Source organism: Dreissena polymorpha, chromosome 7 (genome assembly GCF_020536995.1).
Source record: "Dreissena polymorpha isolate Duluth1 chromosome 7, UMN_Dpol_1.0, whole genome shotgun sequence".
Classification (NCBI taxonomy): Eukaryota; Metazoa; Mollusca; class Bivalvia; order Myida; family Dreissenidae; genus Dreissena; species Dreissena polymorpha.
Window position 1 is genome coordinate 27,456,568 of NC_068361.1, and position 11,579 is coordinate 27,468,146.

The window sequence follows — 11,579 nt, forward strand, 5'->3', positions numbered from 1 at the left end:
CATAATTTGCATCAATATTAACATAATTAACGCAAAAGTACAATATTTTGTTATCATTTATAAATAAACTTTCATTGCAGTGAACGAGTGCCGCGCCCACATTATGATAGTGGACCCTAATTGCGTCACACCCGACCAGTGCACAACAGATGCGGACTGTGGAAAAGGGGAGCTCTGTTGCACTTCACCATGTGCAAGATATTGCAAAGGTCCTGGATTTCCTTGATAACACGACCGGTGGCAATCCTTGGCTTTTCCTAAACGGAAAAAAGACGAGTTGAATGGTTTCCTAGTTTTTCATAAAGCACAACATTAATGTTGTTAATAACACTTAAGTGTATGTTGAACTTGGCTGATATATTATTGAATTATATCAAAGTTATCAATGATAATCTTTTCTTTACTGAAAAACAACATTGTTTTAGTAATATAAAGAATAAAACAAAATCTTACGCCTGTAGTACAATTACGACTTGAATGAGCATTAATGTTCACGTCTGTGAGATAAGATCACAATGTATCTTTGTTGTTACGTCATTGGTTAGTTTTTCTAAATACAAACATTGGACGATTCGATTGGCTGATTACCTGGTCCGTTAAACGGTCGGGAAATATATTTTAACGTCATTTTTAAAGGGGCCTTTTCACGTTTGGGTAAATTGACAAAATTGAAAAAAGTTGTTTCAGATTCGCAAATTTTCGTTTTAGTTATAATATGTGTGAGGAAACAGTAATACTGAACATTTACCATGCTCTAAAATCACCATTTTATGCATCTTTTGACGATTTGAAAACCCGAAAATTATAAAGCGTTGCAATGCAAAACAAATTAATAATTTGGAGAGTTCTGTTGTTGTCGTTATATTCTGTGAAACTACGAGGAATGCTTATATAAAGTATAAAATACATCTGGCATTGTATACGGAAAGATGGCCGAGTGTTCGAAGTGGTAGACTTTTTACTCCAGGACTTCAGAGGTCAGTGGTTCGGGCCCTGCTGAGGATGACCTTTTTTTTAAATTTTATTCTTGATTTTTTTCTGGAGCTTTTTATATCGAATGTTTACATTGATCAATATAAAGCATTTTATGACCAACTTCAAAACATGCAGAAATCTGTGAAATGGCCCCTTTAAAACAGTGACCCAACCTTTGTTGCACCATACCGCTTGATCATGATGTCTTTATCATTATCAGACGCGAAAACAACAAACAAACAAACATAATATTGGGATGCTGTGTAACGATATTAAAGGAATATGCATTACATTCAGATTCCGAAATAAGTTTGTTTTGAAATCGTTTTGTTTTCGAAATACGGGATCCAACAAAATTAAGAATTATATTATCACCGTGAAAACACTCACTGATTTATGTTCAAATAGGACCTTGTAATGAAATATGACTTTAATTTGGACCTCTTAGCAATATTATATGAGTACGAGTCTAAAGGATCAAGCGAAATGGGTGGAATAACCTCAGCTGTATGTCAGTGCAAAACGTGTTTGATCGTTTGAGACATGTTTGAGTCAAATAAGGAATAGATGGTCAATAATAAACTACTTGAAAAAGGTCCACAGTCGCGGAGTCCATCGTGCACGCACTAAAACTCAGTAGACAGAGAAGTGGGTCGTAATAGGGAACTCATAACGGACAAGAAGTAATTGGCATTAATACAGTTACACTCCCCCACAAACAAGTTTGGCAATGTCTCACAAGCGTCGTTTTCAATATGTCATATTTTACACATAAATACATCTCGCCCGCGTACACAACCAATGGATGTTAATGTTTTTCATATTTATTTTACCCATTTTTCCACATTTTTGCTATTTCTTCAACAAACAGACGCAAAACATTTTACATGTAAATATAGAAATGTGTTAGCGTATCTTCGCTTATTTATCTGTGATAAGTCATCCATAGATATGGTTTGACATTACTGCTTTTGTCTTGACATCACACTCGGAACTGAATACTAGCCGTAGTTTGCAAAATGTGTACAAATTCCGATTAAAATAGTTCGCAGAGGAATGAAAAAAAATGTCTAACATACATTTGTGTAAGTGCAATATTTACAAATCATACCTTTATCAGTACATATTCTTTTCAAACTATCGAAACCATTTGCTGGAATGATTACATATCCGTGCAATAATATGCGTTTACTTGTGCTACTATGTAGGTCAAAAACAAGTGTACACACATACCAATTCAGATTCCAATAAAATAAAACACGTACCATGAACGTTGATGGTCATACAGTATTCCAAATTGTAAATTTAAAAAGTGATAGACAACGTAATATTTTATATGCCTTATTCCACGAGGATTGTTATTGTAACACGATTACTATATCGAATCACTTTATTTAACAATACGTTTAGATTGGCCTACTATGCTTTAGTAAATTGAACAATTAGCTAAGTTTAAGTTCAAATTTATTAGATAAACTAATGCAAGTTATATCTAAAAAGTATCCAACTAAAATAAGACGTCTGTGGAATCAACAAAATACCTCGACGAACATTCCACACGTATACAAATATTTGTATTATATAGTATTAAACATACATGTATACACAAACCATTCATACACGTTACATAGACATACTGTGTTTGTAACTATGTGTAATTGCTCTGCGTCAGATGTTGGGATATATGAATGGTTCTGCGAGTCACTGAGGAATAAAAACAAACATCAACTGATGACAAAACCGACTAATTGTTTGAGAAATCTTTCTTGTGAAACTTGCCATCTTTCTTTGAACTTGTATATTCGATCACTATAAAGGACTTTTTCGATTAAAATTCCATTTTTTTAATATTGCGTGAAACACAAATTTTAAGGAAAAATCTTGTATCGACTTCATGCGACAAATGAGTGATATATATTATAATATGATGTAATGTATAACATTATATCTGGTAGAATCGGTGTTTCGTGCACTCCGAAGCGTATGTTATAATAAATTAATGTGACTCTAAAAGCTTTTCAAATAAGAAAATTTGCTAGCTGATTAATAAAAATATTATTGTATTCATTTTACATATCATTTTATAATTGAAACATGTTTGAACAACCAACATACACGTCCATTTATTTATCCAGAGCTAAGCGCTGTATTCACCTCAGACCTCGCGTGTTTTTATCATTCGTACTTAATGAACAACACACAATGGCGATGTCACCACTAGCAAAACATTTCTGTCATCCTGAATAATTACGGAGCATTATCTGCGTTGTTCTAATCTTAGTGAGTGTTTTTTTGTTTTCCCGTTTGGCGATGTCTCCACCAGCAAACACATTATGTCGTCTTGAACATTTATAGTGAATGATGTGAGTTTTTTAATCTACCGCTCGTGTTTCCTGAAGTTTTTTTTGTGCTTTAAAGCATGTCATGCACTGAAGAGACATCAACAAAAGACTGACATGAAACAGAAAAGAAAGAAGATCGACCATGTAGTTTTGGACGCGTGCGGCAAAATATTTACCTTCGTTAAATTTAATTTTGTTATGAATATCTGTAATTTTAGCTCCACAAAAATGGCATGCCAATGCGAGGATTACAATTTGTCTGACGGTTGACGGGACACCCTGGCACCCTTAATGATATCAATCATTATTGACTACATACCGAACAAAATTAAGACTTTAGAAATAAGGACAGCACAGGCTAATGTCGGACGACACTTTATGCACATGCATCCAAACCTTTTTCCCAGAATGAGGCGCATATTTAGACATGAGCCGTATTGAACACATCTGTCAAATGAAGAAATGTACACATCAAGTAGTAAAGACGTGCTATCAAATGAAGAGAATTAATGAACAACTTCACAATAAAATACGTTTAAGTATGCATATTTACTTTATATTTTAATAAACACAAATGTAGTCAAGCAATTCGTTGTTTCACAATTTGTTCATCATTTGCACACTTGACTTCAAAGCATGAAAAACATTTGACAATGTTATTATATTTGTAACAACAGTTTAAATGCAAACATCCATTCGTTTGCATCATCGGATTGAAAACAACATGCATGACAAACTGAAATATGTTAATACCTATTTATTCCGGGCATGTAGATGTTAATATAGACCAATAAGACATATTTTAACCAAGTACAAACCAGCTAACACAATGTAAAATTTACATTCTCAATAAAATAGTTAAGCAAACGTTATTGGAAATTACATGAATGAACGTTCATTTAAAAGCTCGATTTCACTGGAACAAGAGCCCTCTGTAAAGCTTTTGCCAGAACCAAACTGGAACCAAATAACCTTTTGAACCGATCTCCGCGTGCTCCACAGTGCTCAAGCATTCAAATTACAACCATAAAAAACCATCGATATTATGTTTATTCTTATATTGTACAGCGTACTCAACCATGATTTAATGTCCATCCACGTACTAAATCATGTTTTAATGACCATCCACGTACTAAATCATGTTTTAATGCTAACCCACGTAATCAATCTTTTTTTAATGTCCACCCACGTACTAAATCATGTTTTAATGTTCAACGACGTAATCAATGTTCACATAAGTTGTCAGTCAGATGTCATATGTTTGACGCTTTCAGTTTTAACCATAAATATGATCTGCATATGACTGGTTATTTTTATGTCATACGTTTGCGTTTTAACTTTTTAAGACGAGCATCTGGGCGTAAACTGCTCCATAAAAATGTTTAAAAGTTGTGATTTAAATTGTTTGCACAAATGGCAATACAGTCGAAATAATTTCAAAAGCTATCTTTTATTGTATAGTTTATTCGGTATTAGTCAAAAGACAGCAAACAAATGTATTGTCATATGATTAAGGTGGAACAAGCTCATGTTTCAGTCTCATTTATTTTAAGAACAGTTTTAAGAATAACATTTACTTTATAAAATTAACGCAACCTTCAACTGGCAAACACATTTGTTATAACATTAACAGAGCGGTTATTAAACACATATATGAAACATTTGATATTTAAACACGTCTGAAATCATACCTTTATAGCACCTGTGATATATGTGCAACATGAAACATACACATACATAAAACCGGCGCGTTATATAATGTTGTGTTAACAAGAAATCGCGACTCCAACATGGTCCAATACAGCACTTTTCAAGCCTCCCGCAATCGCTGTCCGACGTGCATCAAATGAAATGATTTGGACAAATAGACAGATCCGAAGGAAGCGTTACCCAAGGCAATCTGGCCGTAACAATCCAACACATAAGCCGTCATGTCTCAGGATGATATACCTTAGGTCGCACGCCATGCCATTGTATAATTAACATTTTTTTAGATTACTAATCTATACACGTTTTTTTTATATAAATAATGGCTTATGCTTTCTGCCGATCTACCGTTCTATAATAAAGTTGCAAAATGATAATTTATGTACACAACTGAAATTAACGTTTTGCTTAACGTAATGATGATATTATCAAATTGATATTTAGTAATTGCTAAATGCTTATTGAAAATAAAAATTTAAAAACATTAAATTGTCTTTGATATATTAGCTAAAAATGTGTGTGACTGTTATGCTAATGGTAACTTATAATAGGAAAGTACTATTCCGAGTGTGCAAAGTATGATATAGAAATATAAGCAATTGTTATTAAGCATTAAGCATAGTTCTTCCATAGTTTTCTTTACCATAATAACGGTGGAAATAATCATTTTAATTCTCAATTACGGACACATTTAAGTATACTTCCATATCCATGCATATGTATCATCAACTTTCCTTAATAGTAATAACAGAGAAATAGTATAACATGGTTGACATGTCCGAAACGACGAAACTAACCGAACAACAGTCAAAACACATTTTCTAAAAATATAAGTATGCATAAACCATTTCTTATGAAGAACTTTTGGACCAAACATAAACGCTACAAAATTGGTTAAAAAGATATTGAGGAGCGTCAGCCAGAGTGCCTTAAGATAATACGGAACCCGTTGTTTTCACGTCGTGACATCAGCCAACGGTTTTCAGTAGTGCATTTTCGAGAACAGTATTTGAAATAACAAAACCTACTTTCTTGTTTTAAAGCTATTAAACATTTACACTCGATACCTCCCGATTTGAATATTTAGAAGAAACCCTTTAATCGTTAGCAGTCATCAGCAAGTAGCACACACCTGTCTGTATGTTTCGATTTATTCGAAATAAGAAGAACACAAATAAAAATAAGATTGGTATAAAACAAATCGTATAAATTTAGTTGATCTTTACGATGGTGTCTTTTGGATAAAAATATTTGACTCCTGTATTTCTATTTTTCTTGAGTCGATTTTGTCTCGCAAACAGACTTTGTACGCTTTATGTATTTGGATGTATAAAAAGTATCCGACCAATATATCATGGCATGTAAAGTATTCAATAGTTTAATACGCTTTGTCCTTTTGGTGTTTTAGTGTGATAATCGTAAATATTGCAGATTTTTTTTAAAACCTATTTATTTAAGCTCGATTGCGTAACAAGCCTAGGCTTATATGAAACGCTCTCGAGTGCGTTTCCTTGGTGTCTATGGGGGAGATCTAAAGAACGCTCCCACAGTGGGGAACGAACCCGTGACCTCCCGATCGCCAGGCTAGATAATCGTAAATACTGCAGATATGTTTAAATAAGCTTAATATAGACTATACTTTTTTCCACATTATATGGCGTCTGTTGTTTTTGTTTGTTCAGAATACCGACAAGTTTTGCTTCTTCGGGTAATATTTGTAATGTAACACATTATCCGTCTGCGGCCATGACATTCTTGCTGTCAATTGCAAAGAAAAAGTTTTTTTCCTCGACTTTGCTTGACATCTCTTCCTTATTTTGTTTAAACCTATTTATTTTAGATCGATTGCAACCAAACCAAAAGGCGTATTGAAATGATCTCGAGTCTGTTTCCTGTGTTTAACCAGTACTTTGTGTCTTTGGGGTAAATTGTTTCCACTGTGGAATTCGAACTGATTACCTGTTGATCTCTAGGAGAACACCATATCTACTACGCCATGACGACATTTCAGGGTCCTATAGCTAATATGCAGCAGCAAATTTTCATTCAAGTTACCATGGAGTTGTTCTGTTCCTCGAGAGTCTTGCTGTTGGCGATGTGACGTAGCAGACGTCTGTTCCTCTTGGCGTGCTGATCACGTCTGTGTCGCTCATACATCAACTGGTTGTGCATCAGCTTGAGCTGCGTATACAAGATTGCGATCTCGTCAGCCGGAGGCATGCCTAGAACACCAACAGAAGGGAATGTTGTTATATTTTATATTCCGAGCAATACCTGTGCATGATACTTTGTCAAGTAAATATTTGTTAACTTATATTAGACATAAAATGAGCATCCCAATAATGTGTTCTCATACTTCCCTTTTTTAATTGGTTTTGTTATTCTCTTTTTTTTTTACTATAACACATTAATATCAAATTATTTATTTCAACCCCTAATCACGTCATGTTATGATAATTATATAAATTGAGAAAGGTATTATACCTATTGAGGTTGAAAATAAAAGTACTAGATAAGATACTTCTCTGTGTAAAATGGGCATGGAATCTAAACATGCATTAAAAGCAATTGTAATGAGCAAAACAAATCACACTAAAATAGACTTTACACATCAATAGTTATTTATTGATATTGTGTATTTGCTTGTAATAGAAGTACATCTCTTTTATTGCGCTTCTTAATTCATCTATCCAAACAAACACTAAAAAAAGATTGTAAACACAGTCAATGATATACCACCTGTTTAAACTATAAACCGTGGTTATTATTCAAACAAACCTTCTGAGCAAGAGTCATAGTGAGAGGCCAAAATATATGACTTCTAGAGCGTTAATAAGGTTTTAATGAAGCCATTTAAGGAAATTAATTGTACCTAGTAACCTAGTTTTTCAAGTAAAGTGAAACAGTTTCAAACTGAACAGAGATTATCATTGTAGCAAATTATTTGACTAAGTTTCATGCAAATTGGCGGCCACAAAAGGGTTAATAAGGTAGATATTGACGACGCAAGGCACATGAAAAAGGCAATCACAAAAGCCCAGGATGTTCATGTTGTGCTTAAAATCATGAGACTTAAAACTCCATTAGCCCATTAAAAAGACGAATTCTGTTTGATGTAAGTTGGTAGAATTAACATTAAATGGAGACTCACCTCCAAAGTGTGTCCAGTTGACGTCCTGTGTGCCGGGTTTCGATATCCGACTGAGCTCCTTGGCGTGATATCATGTTCCAGTTGTAGGTGGCGGTCCAGCGGTCATGGGGTGAGTACGTCAGGAAGAACTGCTCGGCATGATCTGAAAAAATGAACCTCGCTCTGGGAAAATGGGGCCTAATTCGTGTGCCTAAAGAGTCGGTCCAGATAAGCCTGTGCAATCTACACAGGTTTATCAAGAAAGAAACCTTTCGGCTTTTTTGGGAAAAAAATCATTTTGAAGCAAGCCTCATATAAATTACAATCCAGTCTATGCAGAATGTGTAGTCCTTGATTAGCCTGCGTGGATCTGTATTACATGCTCAATATATGACATGTTTAATTTATGATATATTTAATTTAATATATGATATTTAATGATCACGTATTTAAATAATGACATATTAAATTTTTCATTATACCCGATATTCCCTTTAGAAATATGGAAGCACAACAAGAACAGCAATATAAAGCAATTACCGTGGGGATTTTCGTAACTTTCCCTATGCATTTTGCAAATGTATTTGTTGCAGAGATGTTGAGCACATCGCGTAACACTTACAGCATACTTCTTTCTTTTACTGTGCTCTGATGGGAGGAACCTTGACCCTGGGCAGCAAACACGGGGCACTGAGGGACGACCTCCACCCCCATATCGCCGACCTTAGTGGTTGTCATAGTCACTGTGGTCTCTTCTCGCACGTTCACACATACTGTCGTACTTGTGCCAGAGATCAATGCCTTTTCCTTTAGATCCGCTGGCTGCTTCGCAAATCTGGCCAAAATGATCGGCTTGATCACACAGGGACCTATGTCGGACATTTCAAACTAACACGGCTGAGTTTAACCGCCTCGTGCGTTGGTTGACAGGCTCTTCACAACATCCTCTTCCTCATCTTCGTCATCTTTGTAAGTTGTGGCCACTTTTTGGAACTGGGGGCAAGACATTAACCTACTTTTGAAGCTGAATTTGGGTTTCTCGGGTTCGACGGTGTTCGTGACTGTCAGACTGTTAAAACGGATTCTGTTGACAGTCTTCATGAACTTTTCATGGATACCGCAGTCAACGTAGGATGAGTGCCCTGCGACTTTGACGTTAGTTCGAACACCTCATCGTCATTCTCTTTTACAAAAGACATCATACATAATACAAGCTGTTAGCCTTATTCTTGTAAAACGGGGCTTGACAGCAATATTTCCTTGTAAATGTTTATAGATGCAGTAATTCCAAGTTCAAAAAGTCATGTCCACAATGCCAGATATTAATATTTTGTTTGTCTGTTCTTAAGCATATTCCATCACAGATGCCTTATTTTACTTATTGCCATAAACAATGCTCCGGATAACTAGAAAATTATCATAGACACTGAGGCCCCCCCCCCACAACTTATGTTCGGACACAAACAAAGCCACTATACATGTATGTTGCATATAAGTCAAAAGTTTTTTCGGAATGATCTATATCACCTGAAGACATTTCAGTTTGTGAAAGGCAAGATGTTTATTATTTTATTGTATTTTAATAAGCTTTTTTTAACAAAAAAGTTTTAGTGAATCTGCAGTCATTTATTTCATGTATTTCAAAAATCGTGTTCATGAGATTTTTTTGTCTCGTGTCATCTGAATATTGGTGTTTTAGTAAATATAGGTTCTGTCACGATTTGTCATATCATACCATATTTTATAAAACTTTTATAAAATTGTGTTAGTAAGCGAGCCTTTGGCGAGGTTACTTCCGAATTTCCTGGACGAGTTTAATAAAATATGGTATGATATGACAACGAGTGTCAGATCTTTTTTATTACATGCTTTTAAATGAGCAAATTAACAAAATATTTACGCAAACATAATGATAAATCCCGAATGCTGTTTACATTTCGTGACGTCATTTGACGTTGCAACATCATTTCAGCAAAATAACAAAATGCGATTGGTCAATAAACGAAAACTAAGCCAATGAAAACGCTTAAAAAGTATATTACACATGTGTAAGATATAGAGGATACAAGGTCGGTGCCGAATAAAGCAAAGTTTATTTTACGAGGCTTAGAAAATCTGAACCACGAGCCTTAGCGAGTGGTTCAGATTTTCGGGTCGAGCAAAATAAACTTCGCTTTATTCGACATCGACCTAGTATTCGATTTATCCCATGAATTTTCTTAGTCGTACATTATTTCTTTAAAAATAGAATAGGAAGCTAGAACTACGCGTAAAATCCCTAAGTTATTTTTAGCAAACATTGTTTTATTATTTTATTCGTGCCGAACCTAATATTTTACAAAACGATCAAGAACTAACATGTTTTTTCTGTTTATCATACCTCTACGTCCCCGATTTTAAAGAAATCATGAAAAAAATACTTAAAAACTGCAGCTTTAGCGGAAAAGAATATGACTTTTGTCGTATGACGTGTTAATAATGACGTCCTGAGTACTCGCACTTTATATTTGTAAATATTGTTTTTTTTTGCTTTTTGTGTTGCATTTGTGATTAAAATATATTACAGCTTGGTATCAAATTGTTTGTTTCGTTGAATCTGATTCGATTTTACCAAAAATGATTACTTTATAGTTGATTTCGTGTAATATTACCATCCTCCGCCGCGCTTGACAGCTATATTTCAGCATTGCCGAAATAAAGGAAAATATATTCCACAGTGGTTTATTTCGACAATGCACGTCTGATGATGCGATAAAAAAAATATATGTAATGGTTATATTACATGGGAAACAGGGTATGGCATGTGATAAAGAAATTTATGCCATGCATCAATGATAAGTAACAACTTTGTTTGGTTGTATTTACATTTGTTTGCTTTTTCAGTTGTTGGATTATTTTGTTATTTTTAATATTAATGCTATATGCCGATTTTTTTTAACTTATATACTTTAATACGTATTAGATATGTAATGCGCATTATTTATTCATATTAGATAAAAATTGATCATATATTTACATAATTAGTTTTTAGGAGGTTGACAAAAGAGAATTTACGATGTACATAAGATAAGAAATGCTGCAAAATTCTGTGTTTACATGTGTCTGATTTATCTATATTATTTATCAATGAGTATTACAGCACACTTTCACTTTTTACCAATGGTTGAGCAATACACATGATATGATACCGGTATAGTTTGAAAGTCAACAATATTCAAAGCAATTTGTATTTCTATGCTGTACAATTGTTTTTCATATGATATGATTTTGAATGATTAAGTGATAATATTTGTAACTAGAAATGACGCGGCAGAGGCCGACGCGTATCCCCACGCCACATGTTTGACCCAGGGGCGCCCTATGGTTGGTGATGGATCCATGCATAGTTGAGATTGGCCGTATTGTCATAAGAGAAGTTCAGTACC

The 11,579-nt window shown here is 34.3% G+C and overlaps 1 long non-coding RNA gene across 1 annotated transcript in view; it reads left to right on the forward strand.

The window, feature by feature from the left end:
• LOC127838872 (uncharacterized) overlaps window positions 1-452 on the forward strand; it is a 1,691-nt gene extending 1,239 nt beyond the window's left edge. The window contains exon 2 of the long non-coding RNA XR_008030014.1: window positions 81-452. This is a non-coding gene — a long non-coding RNA (uncharacterized LOC127838872). The remainder of the gene's footprint in view (window positions 1-80) is intronic.
• Window positions 453-11,579: the final 11,127 nt, after the last annotated feature.